The 13946-nt window shown below is 37.3% G+C and overlaps 1 protein-coding gene across 8 annotated transcripts in view; it reads left to right on the top strand.

The window, feature by feature from the left end:
- The window catches only part of LOC6496629 (slo-interacting protein 1), an 87897-nt gene that overhangs the window by 58371 nt on the left and 15580 nt on the right, over positions 1–13946 (top strand). The gene's annotated exons all lie outside the window — the stretch shown is intronic.

A 13946-nucleotide genomic window follows, 5' to 3' on the forward strand; every position in this document is an offset into this window, starting at 1 on the left:
CTTGCCAAAGACCACTCCGATGATTTACCGAATTTACAAGGGTTGATGATGCCCGGATGAGTGGTGCTGAGGCAATTTAGGCATGACTTTATATGATCGACAATATTTGGATAGAAAGTCAGGACATCGTCGCATATTGTGTTGCCCTTAAAGTAGCCAGAACCTTTTGGCTTTGGAAGTTTATCGATTTGTTGATCGTCGAACTCAGATTGGGCATCTCCGGTTTCAATGCTGTTCATGCTGACGAGACGATTGTACCGTAGACCTAGGCAGTCTGACGATGATGGACTATCCATTGTGAGCTAGGATAGGTATTAGTTTTAAGGCGGTTGAATTCGTGGCAACGAACTCTTGCTGATTTTTGGTGCTGGCTTAGAAAGTTTAGCTTCGAAACGCGCAGTTGGAAATAGTGTTTAGTTTTCCGAGATGTGCTATCCTTTTTAAAGTTTATTTGGAGTTGGTTGAGTTGATTATGAAGATCTTTCTGGAGCGCAAATAAGTTGTCGACGTTGTCACCCTTTGCCGTTGTTTCTGATTCTGCACTGGAAGTGCTCGCTGTCTAGGTATTGTCTTCCAAAGGGATAGAGCGACACTGGCCTAGCGGCTTGTACGACACGAAGTTTGACTCCGTTCTTTTCGCTTCCTCTTTGTCGAGGAAAATGAAAGAGTTGTGGATGAGAGTGATGAGGTTAGGTTTTCATTTAAGACGTTGATATGACTTCGCTGGAATTGTTGTGGATGACCGTCAATTCTGATGCCTAACCTACCTATGTGCTTAGAACCTATTTGGTTCACATACGGTATGTCATAGTTGAGCAAAGTTCTGCTCAGGGGCTTTCTTATCCAAAACCGACTAACAAGAGATAACACAGGCCAACAGCAAAAAATTTCCAGGCATAATTTCACTTGCTCCATAACCTTTAAGCTCCCCTGAACCAAAGTACAGAACAAACATAGGTTTTATCACCCACAGTTTCCGCGGTACACCTAAGAGAAGAAATTGATCTAATATTACCATATATTGAATTATGTAGGTCGTGTAATGGCGATGACCATCATTGTTTCTAGATTGGTCATTTAGATTGTCTAGTTTCTAGATTAATCATTGAAGATTTTTATTTCCTTATTAAAATCAGTAGATCATTTCAATTCTGGCATGTTAACATGTTTTAATTTTGGATTTAAGGGAAAAATCGAAATAATCCATAGGAAAATGTTCGGGGAAAAATCATAGAAGATTGTAGCATTAGATTAGATTAGATTGGTAGTATAATTAAGTATTGAAGTCGAGAAAAATTGAAGTCTAGTCTAAGTTAGCATAGGGCGGAGTGGGAGCGAAATAAAAGCTCAGTTGCGCTCTATTACAAATTCACCCCGCTTCGCCGCAATAGATAAGCTAGGCTTAAGTTCTTATTGGTTGAATATAGCGAATTATAACGTTGAGTCGAGTGCTTCTAATTTTCTTTTTCGTCGTTGTGGAAATTTTAGTAAACAGCCACCTTTAGTTTTTTTTGATAGTGTTGAGAGAAAAAATAAAAATAAAAAGTTGCTCGCGATGGTAGTGCTGTGAACTTTGAAAACAATAAACAAAAAAAACAATTTAAAGTTCGCGTTGCGAAACAACTTTTATTGATCAACTAGATTAATTCAGCGCCTTTAGTGAAGGAGTCATCGTCATCCCCATGCCCTGCACCTCCATCGAGTGTACTAGGAAAGTAGCCGCAGGTTTAAAGGATCCAAACTCAGAACCGCAGGTATTTGTGCAAAAAATTGAAAGTCGAGAAATAACAAAATAATATTCGTCTTGTGCTGGAATGTTGCACCCTCCTTTCAGTTCTTGGCGCATACGTACTTCAAAATAGTAGAGCTAAAGTGAATAATAAAGTTTTATTTAAATTTTATTAAAATATTGCCAATACATATGAACAATTGCTTGTGAACAAAATTAAGACGCATAATTTATTCCAAAATTACTGTCGCTCCAACCCCTCGTTCTCGTTATTGTAAATATTTGCCAATAAAATCGATAAAGTGCAGCCAAAAACTTATTTTATATATTTGTGCATTATTAATTGGTACATACAAATAGATGCAGCGGTGAACTTATCGTTTTCGCCTCCCTCCGTTATCCGCTACTGTATGTATGCGCGTATATGCATTTTTGGCGCCTTTTGTTGAACGGATCGTCAAGTTTTCGGTATCATTGGCGAACAAATATTTAAGTACTCAGTGCCTAAATTAATTAATTAATTATTGCTTTCGTTGGTTGAAAATTTATTATTTATTTTTTTTATTATAAAAAATAAAAAATTATAATTCACAGAATTACTTTTAAATAAAAATTGTAAATAAAAGTAATTTCGTTAATTAATTAATTATTATTGTTTTCGTTTATTTTGTACCGAAATTAAAATTAAAATTTATTTCGAGACCTTGGTACACAAAGGTGTGAACATTCCTGTTATTGAGAAATTTAATCAATTAATTGCTTGCCTCCCTGAAGCCTTAGGAACTATCAAGGTATTCCAAATCACCGAAAGTAATTACGACTAAGCTATCGCTAGTTTAAAAAGAGTCTATGATAACGAATGTCTCATCCAACCAAATAAGTCAATTGTTCAGTCTTCCGAAAATTTCCCAGCCTTCTGCCTTATCTCATCGACTGTGTCATCGATTTATGGATCATTATTATCCATAGGAGATGACACTAAAATTGCAAACTCTATGATTATATATTTAGTTTTAAGTAGAGTAGATCCAGTGACCAGGCAAAGATGGGAAGAGGGATTGGATTATGAGGAATTGCCTCTGTGGTCCGATTTCGAAAAGGTATTAAATTGTAGGTACCAACATCCATCCTCTGAAGAGACTGGCAAAACAAAACAGGAGAAAACTGGGTTTAGCAAACAACTTAATAGAAGTTCGTTGGCTTGCTCCTCTGCTAACACCAAACCAGCTTGCAGTAATTGCGACGCTCAAGACCATTTTGTAGCCCAGTGCAGTCCGCTCGCTCGCCTTGCTGTAATGCAAAGGGTTGAGTTTGTCAAGTCAGCATCTCTCTGTCTAAATTATCTGCGAAAAGGTCACACCTTTGCGAAGTGAAAATCAACCAGATGTCAAATCTGTGCAAGATCGCACCATAAACTTCTACACCGATTTACAGTGACTGAAAATAACTTAGCGTTCCCACCACCAACAAAAAATCCTCCTCCAGCGTTAACGAATGATGGCCCTTCTACTTCACATGCTTTGCATGCGTCGGCTCTAGAAAGGGTATTGTTAGCGACGTCGATCGTAAGCGTTCGAACAAAAAGTAGCGAGCACATATTGGCCCGAGCATTACTTGACTCAAGGTCACAAATGAACTTCATTACTGAAGATCTTGCTCAACGCGTATAGATCCGTAGAAAAGAATCGTGCATCAACTTGCTTGGAATTGGTCAATCTAATTCACAAGCAAAGAAAAAGATACACACCGTGGTGAAGACGAGAATCAATGGCAGGGGTTTTCGTTCAACTTTTTGATTTTAAAAACCATTTCAGGCTATCACCCTTACCAGCCAGTGAACGTGAAAGATTGGACCCTACCAAAGAACTTGCCCTTAGCAAACCCATATTTTTATAAACCTCAGCGGATAGATATGTTAATTGGAGCTGAGACATTTTTCGAACTGTTGTCCGCTGGCCAAATAAAGCAAGGTCCGAACTATCCCATACTGCAAAAAACGCTTCTTGGATGGATAGTATCGGGAAAATACATGGCAAATTCCTGAACTCCTCAACAACCGGTCTATAGCCTGAATTGCCTGGATGATATTTTAAGAGAACAAGTAGGTGAAAATTGTCGTGTTTATATGGATGACATTATTATATTTTCAAAAAAAATTTAATAACATTACAAAGATTTCATAAACGCAAATTATTAGCTATAGAATGGGCTTTTAAAAATCTTCCAAACTTCTTATATGGGGTAAGCAATATCGAAATCTATACAGATCACCAACCACTTTCATATTCAATTTCTCAATAGAATCCAAATATCGAAATGAAAAGATAGTATTCTTTCATTGAAAATTATTCACCCAAAATTATTTATAAACTAGGAGTAACAAATTTTGTTACGGATGCTTTATCAAGAATCCAAATAATCAACTTAACGGAAAGTAACGAATCAGACTTAGATCAAAATATCCAGCACTCAGCTGAGAGTAGTTTTGAGAATGTTAAACAAGAAACCTGAAAACTTTTAAACCACTTTAAACTACAACTTATTATAGCAACGGGAAGGTATACAATACATAAGTCGATTAATGTACTTGAAAATACTATACATATAATAGAGTATGACACTCCAGAAAACTTAATGTCTATCTTAAAGGAATATATTCCACCTCATGAACTAATAGGCATTGTACTCTAGAGGACATTTAAACAAGAAAGGAAAGCTAACTTCGGGCGGAGCCGAAGTTGATATACCCTTGCAGTTCAGTCGCAGTCCGCTAGGTGGCGCCACGCATCTTATATTATTAAATATATAGCGGATCGTATATAGTCGGCCGATCCTTATGAAATTTGGCATATTGAATTATTTTGCCCAAAGGGTAATCTGTACCAAGTCCCATCTTTCTAACTTAAAAAACACCAAAGTTATGCCAATTTCGATCGTTCTATGACAGCTATAGGATATAGTCGGCCGATCCTTATGAAATTTTGTACATAAGATATTTTGGTATAAAATATATATCCACATAAATATAACATGTGTGGAAAGTCCCAACCCTCTAACTTAAAAAACACCAAAGTTATGGCATTTCCGATCAATCAGTTATATGGCAGCTATAGGATATAGTCGACCGATCCCGGCCGTTCCATATATATATATACTACATATATATACTACATATATACTACCTGCAAGGAAAAGAAGGAGCAAGGGTATAAAGATAATAATCTGTAATCTGTAATCAAAACAATTACAACAGACACCAAGTAAAAATTCCCATCGGTCAAGCACACCATACGGAAATAGAAGGGAAATGTTTGCATCTTGAAATATACTATGCCCAAAATCTTATATTCATTACCAGTATAGATTCGTATTCACAATACTTGGTCGTAAATGAAATTCCTAATAAACTAAATATAGAAACAAAGATTCAGAAATTTTACAACAGTTTCCATTGGCCAAAACATTGATGATAGGAAAGGAACAAAGTTTTTCCTCATCCCAATTTAAATCTTTTGTCCAACGCAATGGAATATCTGTATTCTTTGCGGATCCTCGACATAGTACGTCCAACATACAAATATAACGGGCACAATTATAAAAATAAGTACCATTGTTAAAGAAAATATTTCTAGCAAAGTTATCGCAGCGGACGGCAGTCTGCTAGGTGGCGACACGCATGCCCCCTGCTGCTTTAAGGCGCGTAAAGACACTATATTAATAGGCGAAGAATTAAAAATTTCCAATGAACGTTCAATCTGAGTGAGTGATATACCAAATGTAATATACCAAAAGGTATTGTTTTCACTAGAGGGATTTTATCCAAACATTAGCCAAAAGAAGTATGGTTTGGGAGAAATTCCATATTCGGTTGCCAAATATATATATATATATATTGTCTTTTTGTAAGTTTCCAACATAAACAACATTTTTTCGCTTGTAGATGGCGCTTTGCCACTCCCATCAAATAAAAAATAAATTATATCAAATAAAAAACCTCTTGACGAGGTAAAATAACGAAAACTATGTATAAAAAATTACATATAAAAAATTTTCTTATTAGGCACGTGGGTCATTATTAATAAACAATATAAACACGTGCCGGGTACGAATATTTTTTATATGTAATTTTTTATATATATGTATATTGTATTTTTTCGTCACCAAAATGGATATCAGATATTCGCCACCGTTATTTTACCGTCACCGTTTTTTTTATTTAATTATAAATAACAGAAACCGCACGATTCATAAATACAACATTAAATAATTGACGTCAAATTCCAAATATTGATTTCATTAATGTACTTTTTATTACTGGCAGCCAAAACCAAACCAGAAATTATGGATTATTCGAACCATGATATCGTTCTATACAATGATACCAAAGATGTTCTTATTTATTAATCATACTCATATTTCATATTTCTAATAAAAGCTTTTATAGATAAACGACAGATGACGACAGCAAAAATTCTCTTTGAGAAATATCCCACGATTTAAAAATTATTGAAATATTTATCACCCAAATAATACCCAGAAGGTCAAATAGAGGTGTATTAATGAAATAGGAACTATTTGGAAATGGATAGCAGGGACACCAGATCACGATAATTTCATAACAGTCCAGCGCTTGCTTACTTACGGTCTTGAATGAATTTAATTTAAATGAATTTAATAGACACATTTACACTTACAAAAATTGGTTTATTAAATATTTAAATTCTAAATTTAAATTCTGAATTTAAAATCGCTTTGCACCAGGATCTTATTATAATATACATAAAATATCCAATTATTACCGAGCGTTTTGACGTTTACATACGACGTTGTATTCATTTGATTCCACAGGCCGACAGAAAAGAATCTTCACGCATAACCATATGCGTCACTCATAATCCATAGTCCAGAACGAAAATATGTAGGTGCCAACACCCACATCTTCCGCGGTACATCTAATAGAAGAAAATTCTGCACCTAAGAGGGAAAACTCGAAATAATTTTATTGAAGTTTTTATAGTTAGTTAAACAAGAATTGCTCCAATTAAATAAGAGTTTTTAATCTTATATTTTCAAAAAGCCATGGCTATCTATAAAATCTGTAAAGCGGCTAAACCGGCAAAGGATTTGTTTGAACATATAAACAATTTATTTAAACCAGGGGTGACAAAGCACTGCTTATGACAGAGCGAAATTCAATAACAAAGCAAAAAATCACAAATACATATGTGCGATAGAGTTATTTTTATTTCCAATCCAACAACAAAATGCTTTTGCACTAGGCCAAAAAGTGTTGAAACTTTGTTAAGTATTGTTGAGCTATGCAAAATTGTTTTTGTAATTTTTTACCGATAATGGAATAATTAATATTTCCGACAATAATATACTTCTATCATACTTTACTTCTAAAATACTTATTCTAAATACTTTAATACTTAAATATTTTACTTCTAAAATACTTTAGAAGAAAATGTCAATGAATCGGAACAGTTCAATTTACAATGGGGAGAGTTATATGGCACATTATTCAAGGGCTCTACCCAACTTATAAACAACTTCGAGCCAAGAGCGGATTTCTAAATAAATCTGACAGACCCGGAATAAATCCGGGGTCAACTATTTCTGTCAAGACCTTGCGTGTCAGTAACCAAATCGCCCGGCGAACCTTGAATTTTTTTATTTGATGGAACATTTTTATGTAATTCTATTAAGTGTTTTAGTGTCCCATTGTTTAATGAGGACTCAGAGCTTCATACGCAAAGAGCTTTCTAAACAAATAACGCATATAAGTAATGTGTTGGCACCTAGTGCCAAGACCTACTACCCTATATTTACACTTAATAATCTGATCTAATCAATGTTCATCAGCATGTCGCAATACACAATAATTAGACCCACTAACCTATTGGCACACATAGAAATAACACAGGCCGACAATTTCCAACTTTTTTTTTCCTCCACGCATAATTTTACCTGCTCCATAATCTTTAGGCTCCCCTGAACCAAAGTCCAGAACAAACATAGGTTCTATCACCCACCGTTTCCGCGGTACACCTAAGAGAAGAAATTGATCAAATTTTACCATATATTGAATTATGTAGGCCGTGAAATGGCTACGACCATCATTGTTTCCAGTACATATCATTTTTGAAATGTATGTGTACCAACTAAAATTAAAAAATGGTATCTAGCAGTTACCATATCTTTGGAATACTCATCCAAAGTTGAAATCTCAGATTTTCTACGTTAATTTTTGCTCTTCTATGATTTTTCCCCAAACATTTTTCTATGGAAGATTTTTATTTTCTTATTGAAATCAATATTTCATACCATGTTTTAATTTTGGATTTAAGGAAAAACTCGAAATAATATTATTGAATTTAATATAGGTGGTTCAACAATATTTTCTTCAATTAAATTGGAGTTTTTAATCTCATATTTTCAAAAAGTCATCCTTATGAAATTTTGTACATAAAATGTTTTGGTCAAATATAACATGTGTGGAAAGTCCCAACCCTCTAACTTAAAAAACACCAAAGTTATGGCATTTCTGATCAATCAGTTATATGGCAGCTATAGTATATACTACCTGCAAGGAAAAAAAGAATGTGTGCAAAGTTTCAACTCGATAGCTCTAAAACTGAGAGACTAGTTTGCGTAGAAACAGACAGACGGACAGACTGACATGCTCATATCGACTCAGGAGGTGATCCTGATCAAGAATATATACACTTTATGGGGTCGGGGATGTCCCCTTCACTGCGTTGCACCCTTTTGACCAAAATTATAATACCCTTTGCAAGGGTATATAAACACCCAAATTGACGAAAACAAAAATAGGGGCGCTCGACTCTTCGTTATAATTCCCCCTATATACTTAAGCGAATATTAGCTTTCCTACGCTCCCGCTCGTCCTTATGCTAACTTAGACTAGACTTTAAAAATAACATTCAAGTACATATCACAAGCTGCATTTGTCTGAAACTGTGGAAGATTTTTTTTCATTTTGAGTCAATTTCCTAGGAAAGGCCGGAAAAGCCGCTCCCTGCATTTATTTGTAGAAATAGCTTAGGATTCGTAATTGCGGGACCAACAAAGCAAAGAGGGATTGCACAGACTGTCGGTTTATAGGACGATTGGAGCCGAAGCCGAAAACAAAAGCTGATCCGAGGAAGGATCATCGTCAAAGGTCAGGTAGGTTATCCTTCTTAGCCACACCCGCCAGTACATCCGGATTGTTGGAGCACCACTTTCTCAAGCGAAACTTGCCCTTGGACAGGATTCCAGAAATTTGATCACTCATGTTGACAACCATCTTCAGTAGGTTGTTCTTTACCACCAGAAATGAGAGCATCTACGTAGAAATATTGCTGCAAGATCTCGGACGTCAAAGGGAAATCAGCAATTTCTTTCTCAGAAAGCTGATGCATTGCTCTTACGGCCAAATATGATACGGCAGACTTCGTTCCGTATGTCACTATATTCAACTAATACGTCAGGAGATCATCCTGGGGGGATTTCTTGCCAGATAAAACATTGGGGGTAGCATTCTAATACAATTATAAATTTTACAAATAGCGCCATATAACGCCACAGGTTAAGAGTGAATCCTCAGAAGAATATGGAATAGCTTAGGCTGGCCATTAAAACGTCATTCAATGAGTATCCCGAGATTGTAGCAGCGGAACATTAAACACCACCCTATGTTTGGTTATTGAGCTTTCCTCATTCACCACGCAATGATGAGGTAGGAAATACTTGCCCGTATTGCACCCGCATTTCTGGATAACTTCATTTCCAGAGTATGAAAGCCCCTCAAGGCCCGAGTGTAAGAATCTCCTAGGACATGGAAGTTGCATTTAGCTGAAGGACTGGCGGAAAACTTCCTTGTCTTCAACCGAACAAACGTTTAAGAGAAATACCCTTTTGGATGCCTTCACGATTGGCTCAACACAATTTTCGACTCCTCAAAATTGACAGAATTATTGGGCTGGGCTGACTGTCCGTAATGTTGAAAGCTATAACAATCTAAATTTTCGAATAATACGTTTTAAGGCGGCATTTTACGCGCAAATTAACAGAAGCTTTATCCGTTTTAAGCTCAGCGCCACTGAGACGGGCCATCGTTACAGAACATTTAGTGCGGCACTTGTAAACCGGAATCTAAAAAAACTCGGGAAGGTAGAAAGGCTCCTGATTGACCAAAAAGGAGGTGGTTGGTAGGAGCTATAGCTCAGCATGGCGATCTTGGGTCACGTCGGTGTGGATTGACCGGCATGGTGGGGTCGCACTGGAAAATTGATGGGTCCCCAGACTCTTACACGGAGTGGAGCTCTGTTAGAGCATGCTAGTATCGACTCAAGAGGTGAACCCAATAAAGAATGTATATATGTACATTATAGGGCAGGAGATTTTTCCTTCACTGCGTTGCACATTTTTGACCAAAATTCTAATACCCACTGCAAGGGTATAACTAACAAGAAAGGAGAGCTAACTTCGGGCGGAGCCGAAGTTGATATACCCTTGCAGTTGAGTTGGGGGCGCCACGCATCTTATATTATTAGATATATAGCGGATCGTATATAGTTGGCCGATCCTTATGAAATTTGGCATATCGAATTATTTTGCCCAAAGAGGAATCCACTGAAACTTCCATCTTTCTAACTTGAAAAACAACGAAGTTATGGCATTTCCGATCAATCAGTTATATGGCAGCTATAGGATATAGTTGACCGATCCCGGAGAAAGAAGGGTGTGTGCAAAGTTTCAACTCGATAGCTTTAAAACTGAAAGACTAGTTTGCGTAGGAACAGACAGACGGACAGACTGACATGCTCATATCGACTCAGGAGGTGATCCTGATCAAGAATATATATACTTTATAGGGTCGGAGATGTCTCCTTCACTGCGTTGCACTCTTTTGACCAAAATTATAATACCCTCTGCAAGGGTATAAAAAGGAAAGCTAAGCAGTATTATAATACTGCAAAGAGATATTTATTTTATATCTTTTTGGTCTTTCGCCAGCATCAATTTTTCTTATATTTTGACATGAATGGTCGATTGGGGAACCCACGTCGATTGGCTTGAGTGCTCTGGTGCTTTTCTCGTATCCCACATAAGCTTTTTTCCTTTTTCATTGTGTGCCATCTTTGGCCGATAATGCAATCGTCACCAAGTACCAGCAGGATGTGAAGTTATCCTAAGCTTATCGCGCTGGATAGAAATCCGCTTCGCTCCCGGAATTATCATTTATTACCCTTGTCAAAAACATATCTTGAGCCATCCCATGACATTTATGGTAATTACTTTTTTTTGTCAAAATGTAGACGGCCGCACTTTCACTGGCTTCTCCCCTCATGGCGAGGGAAAAAATATATAGAAGTTTCACCTGGTAAATTGTTTATTTTTCTAAATAAATTGGTAGTCATAGTTAAAAAATGTGTACCAAAAGACTCCGACCAAAGTTGATATTTTTTTTTGCGCGGTTTCCACTGCATACGTACAGCCCACCTCCCGTCCAACCGACCGAGGGACGCTGCCGCGTAACGTACGGCTCCAATCGCGGGAATAGATCCGAGATAGATAAGCGAGGATTATGAGAAAGATATTACGAGGAAGAGTGTTGCACAGATAAGGCGGTTAATAAAAGCAATTTAAGATTGTTAGTAGAGCAAAATGACAAGATGTGGTAGAGACCATTGTAGTCCGAACATAATACCCTGAACGGATCGTGTTGGGCATATGTCGAACTACAATGGCTGAGGAGCAGAGGACGAAAGTTTCTGGTCCTTCTACTAGGAACGTTAAAATTTAAGCGTGTTAGTAAATGCTGAATGTCTATATTTCCATAAATAAGATTATATAAAAACATGACACCCAGCATCGTTCTACGATTTGTTAATGATGGTAAGTTGATTAGTAAAAGTCTACTATGATAAGAGGGGAGGTAAAGATTTGCATCCCAATTAAGTCCCCTAAGCGCAAAAGTAAGGAAGTTTTTTTGTACAGATTCAATGTGATCTTGGTGTACTCCATATTGAGGACTCCAGACCCACGATCCATACTCAAGAATCGGACGGACCAGTGATGTATATAACGTTTTAGTTATGTACTGGTCATAAAATTCTTTTGACCATCTTTTAATAAAACCAAGCACACCCATAGCTTTATTAACCATGGTAGATACATGGTCGGTAAATTTAAGTTTCAAATCTAATAGGACACCTAGATCGTCAACCTGAGTTAATCGTTCTAAGGCGTTCCCATAGAGAAAGTACATAGCCTGGTGAGGACTAGTTTGGTAAAAAGACATAAGTTTACATTTCGATCCATTAAGCTTTAGGTTATTTGCTAAACACCAATTTTGAAGTTTATCCAAATCGGATTGAAGTCTAGACTGGGCGCTAGTGAATTTATTCTGAAGGCATAGCTTAACGTCATCAGCGTACATAAGTACAAGTGAATTAGTTAAGGCAAGGGGCAAGTCGTTAATAAAAAGAGTAAAAAGTAGGGGTCCAAGATGGCTTCCTTGGGGCACCCCCGATGTGGCGCGGACTAAACGCGAGGTAACATCTTTAAAGAAAACACGTTGGGTTCTCCCTGATAAGTAGCTCGAAATCCACATAAGAAGATCAGTTGGGAATCCCAAAAGACTGAGTTTACTTATAAGAAGCGAATGGTTAACAGAGTCAAATGCTTTACTGAAGTCAGTGTATATGACGTCTGTTTGTAAGCCATTCCGGAAGCCATCCGTGATAAAAGATGTTAGCTCCAATAAGTTGGTAGTGGTGGAGCGGCGCTTCATGAAGCCATGCTGGCACGGAGTTATTATTGAACTACATAGGTGTTGCAAATGTGGAGTGATAAGTTTTTCCAAAAGCTTTGGAATTGCTGACAATTTAGAGATGCCTCTATAATTAGCAGCGTCGGATTTTTTCCCTTTTTTATGCAGCGGAATAATGAAGGATTCCTTCCACATAAGGGGAAAGATCGAAGTTTCCAGCGATAGATTAAAGAGTTTAACAAGCGGTTTGCACAGTGCCTCGGCGCAGTACTTCAGAACACAGCCTGGTACTCCATCAGGGCCTGGCGAATACACGGGCTTAACCTGGAGAAGATCCGATAACACACCACTTTGATCGAAAGATGGGCAAAATATAAGGTTGGCTGATTGGATATTATAAGTGTAAGGCTGAGCTAAACTGCTGCTAGGTGAATAGGTAGTTTGAAAAAACTGTGCAAAGAGATCGGCCATTGCCTGATCGGTGTTCGCATAAGAGTTCTCAAACGTAAGCAGTGGGGGAAAAGATACATGTTTACGCTTAGTGTTTACAAAGTTATAAAACTGCTTCGGATCCTGAGTAAACTGAATCCTGCAGCGGCGAATATAACTCTTATAACATTCTGCGTTATGCACGGTGAAATTGGACCGGGCTACTAAGTATCTAGAATAACTAACTGTACAGCCAGATAATCTATGTTTATTCAAAAGTCTTCTTATACTATTCTTTAAGTTGTTAAGATGCCTTGTATACCAAGGCGGATTCGTTGAAGCGGACGGATATTTCCACGGCACACAATCGTCAATCGTAATGCTAAGTTTATGTCATCGCATGCCAGTAAATCAGACCAATCAAATTCCGAGATTAACTTATTTAATTTCATAAAGTCAGCCTTACGAAAGAAACGAACTTTATGATGTTTGAGTGTTAAGTGTTTGCCCGAGTGACATGTCAAACATGCCCGCAGGGAAGTCATGGTGGGAGTTAAGCTGTAAAGACGGTGAATTTTCAACATTTGACCATATAAGTTCTGGGATATTAAAGTCACCCAGAGCTATCAGCTGGTCACCATCAGACAGACTATCGAAAACCAAACGAATAGCGGACAAATGTTGCCAGTATGTTGGCGGTTCGGACAAAGGTGGTATGTAAGAACAGGTAACATACAAAGATTGATCGGACAAAGTAATTTTGATGCAAAGGAATTCAATGTCACCAAACTCTTGTGATTTTACCTCTTCAGAAGCGAGTCTACAGAAATGAACACTCCTCCTCCCCTTCGCAGAGTTCTATCACATCTAAAAGTGGTGTACCTACTAGGAAAAACTTCGGAGCTTAAGATCTCCGGCTTTAACCAAGTTTCTGTAAATACAATAATGTGAGATGCAAAGAAAGAACTATCAGAAAACAGTTTGGAAGGTTTACTACGTAATCCT

The sequence above is a fragment of the Drosophila ananassae genome (genome assembly GCF_017639315.1).
Source record: "Drosophila ananassae strain 14024-0371.13 chromosome 4 unlocalized genomic scaffold, ASM1763931v2 tig00000054, whole genome shotgun sequence".
In the NCBI taxonomy this organism is placed as follows: domain Eukaryota; kingdom Metazoa; phylum Arthropoda; class Insecta; order Diptera; family Drosophilidae; genus Drosophila; species Drosophila ananassae.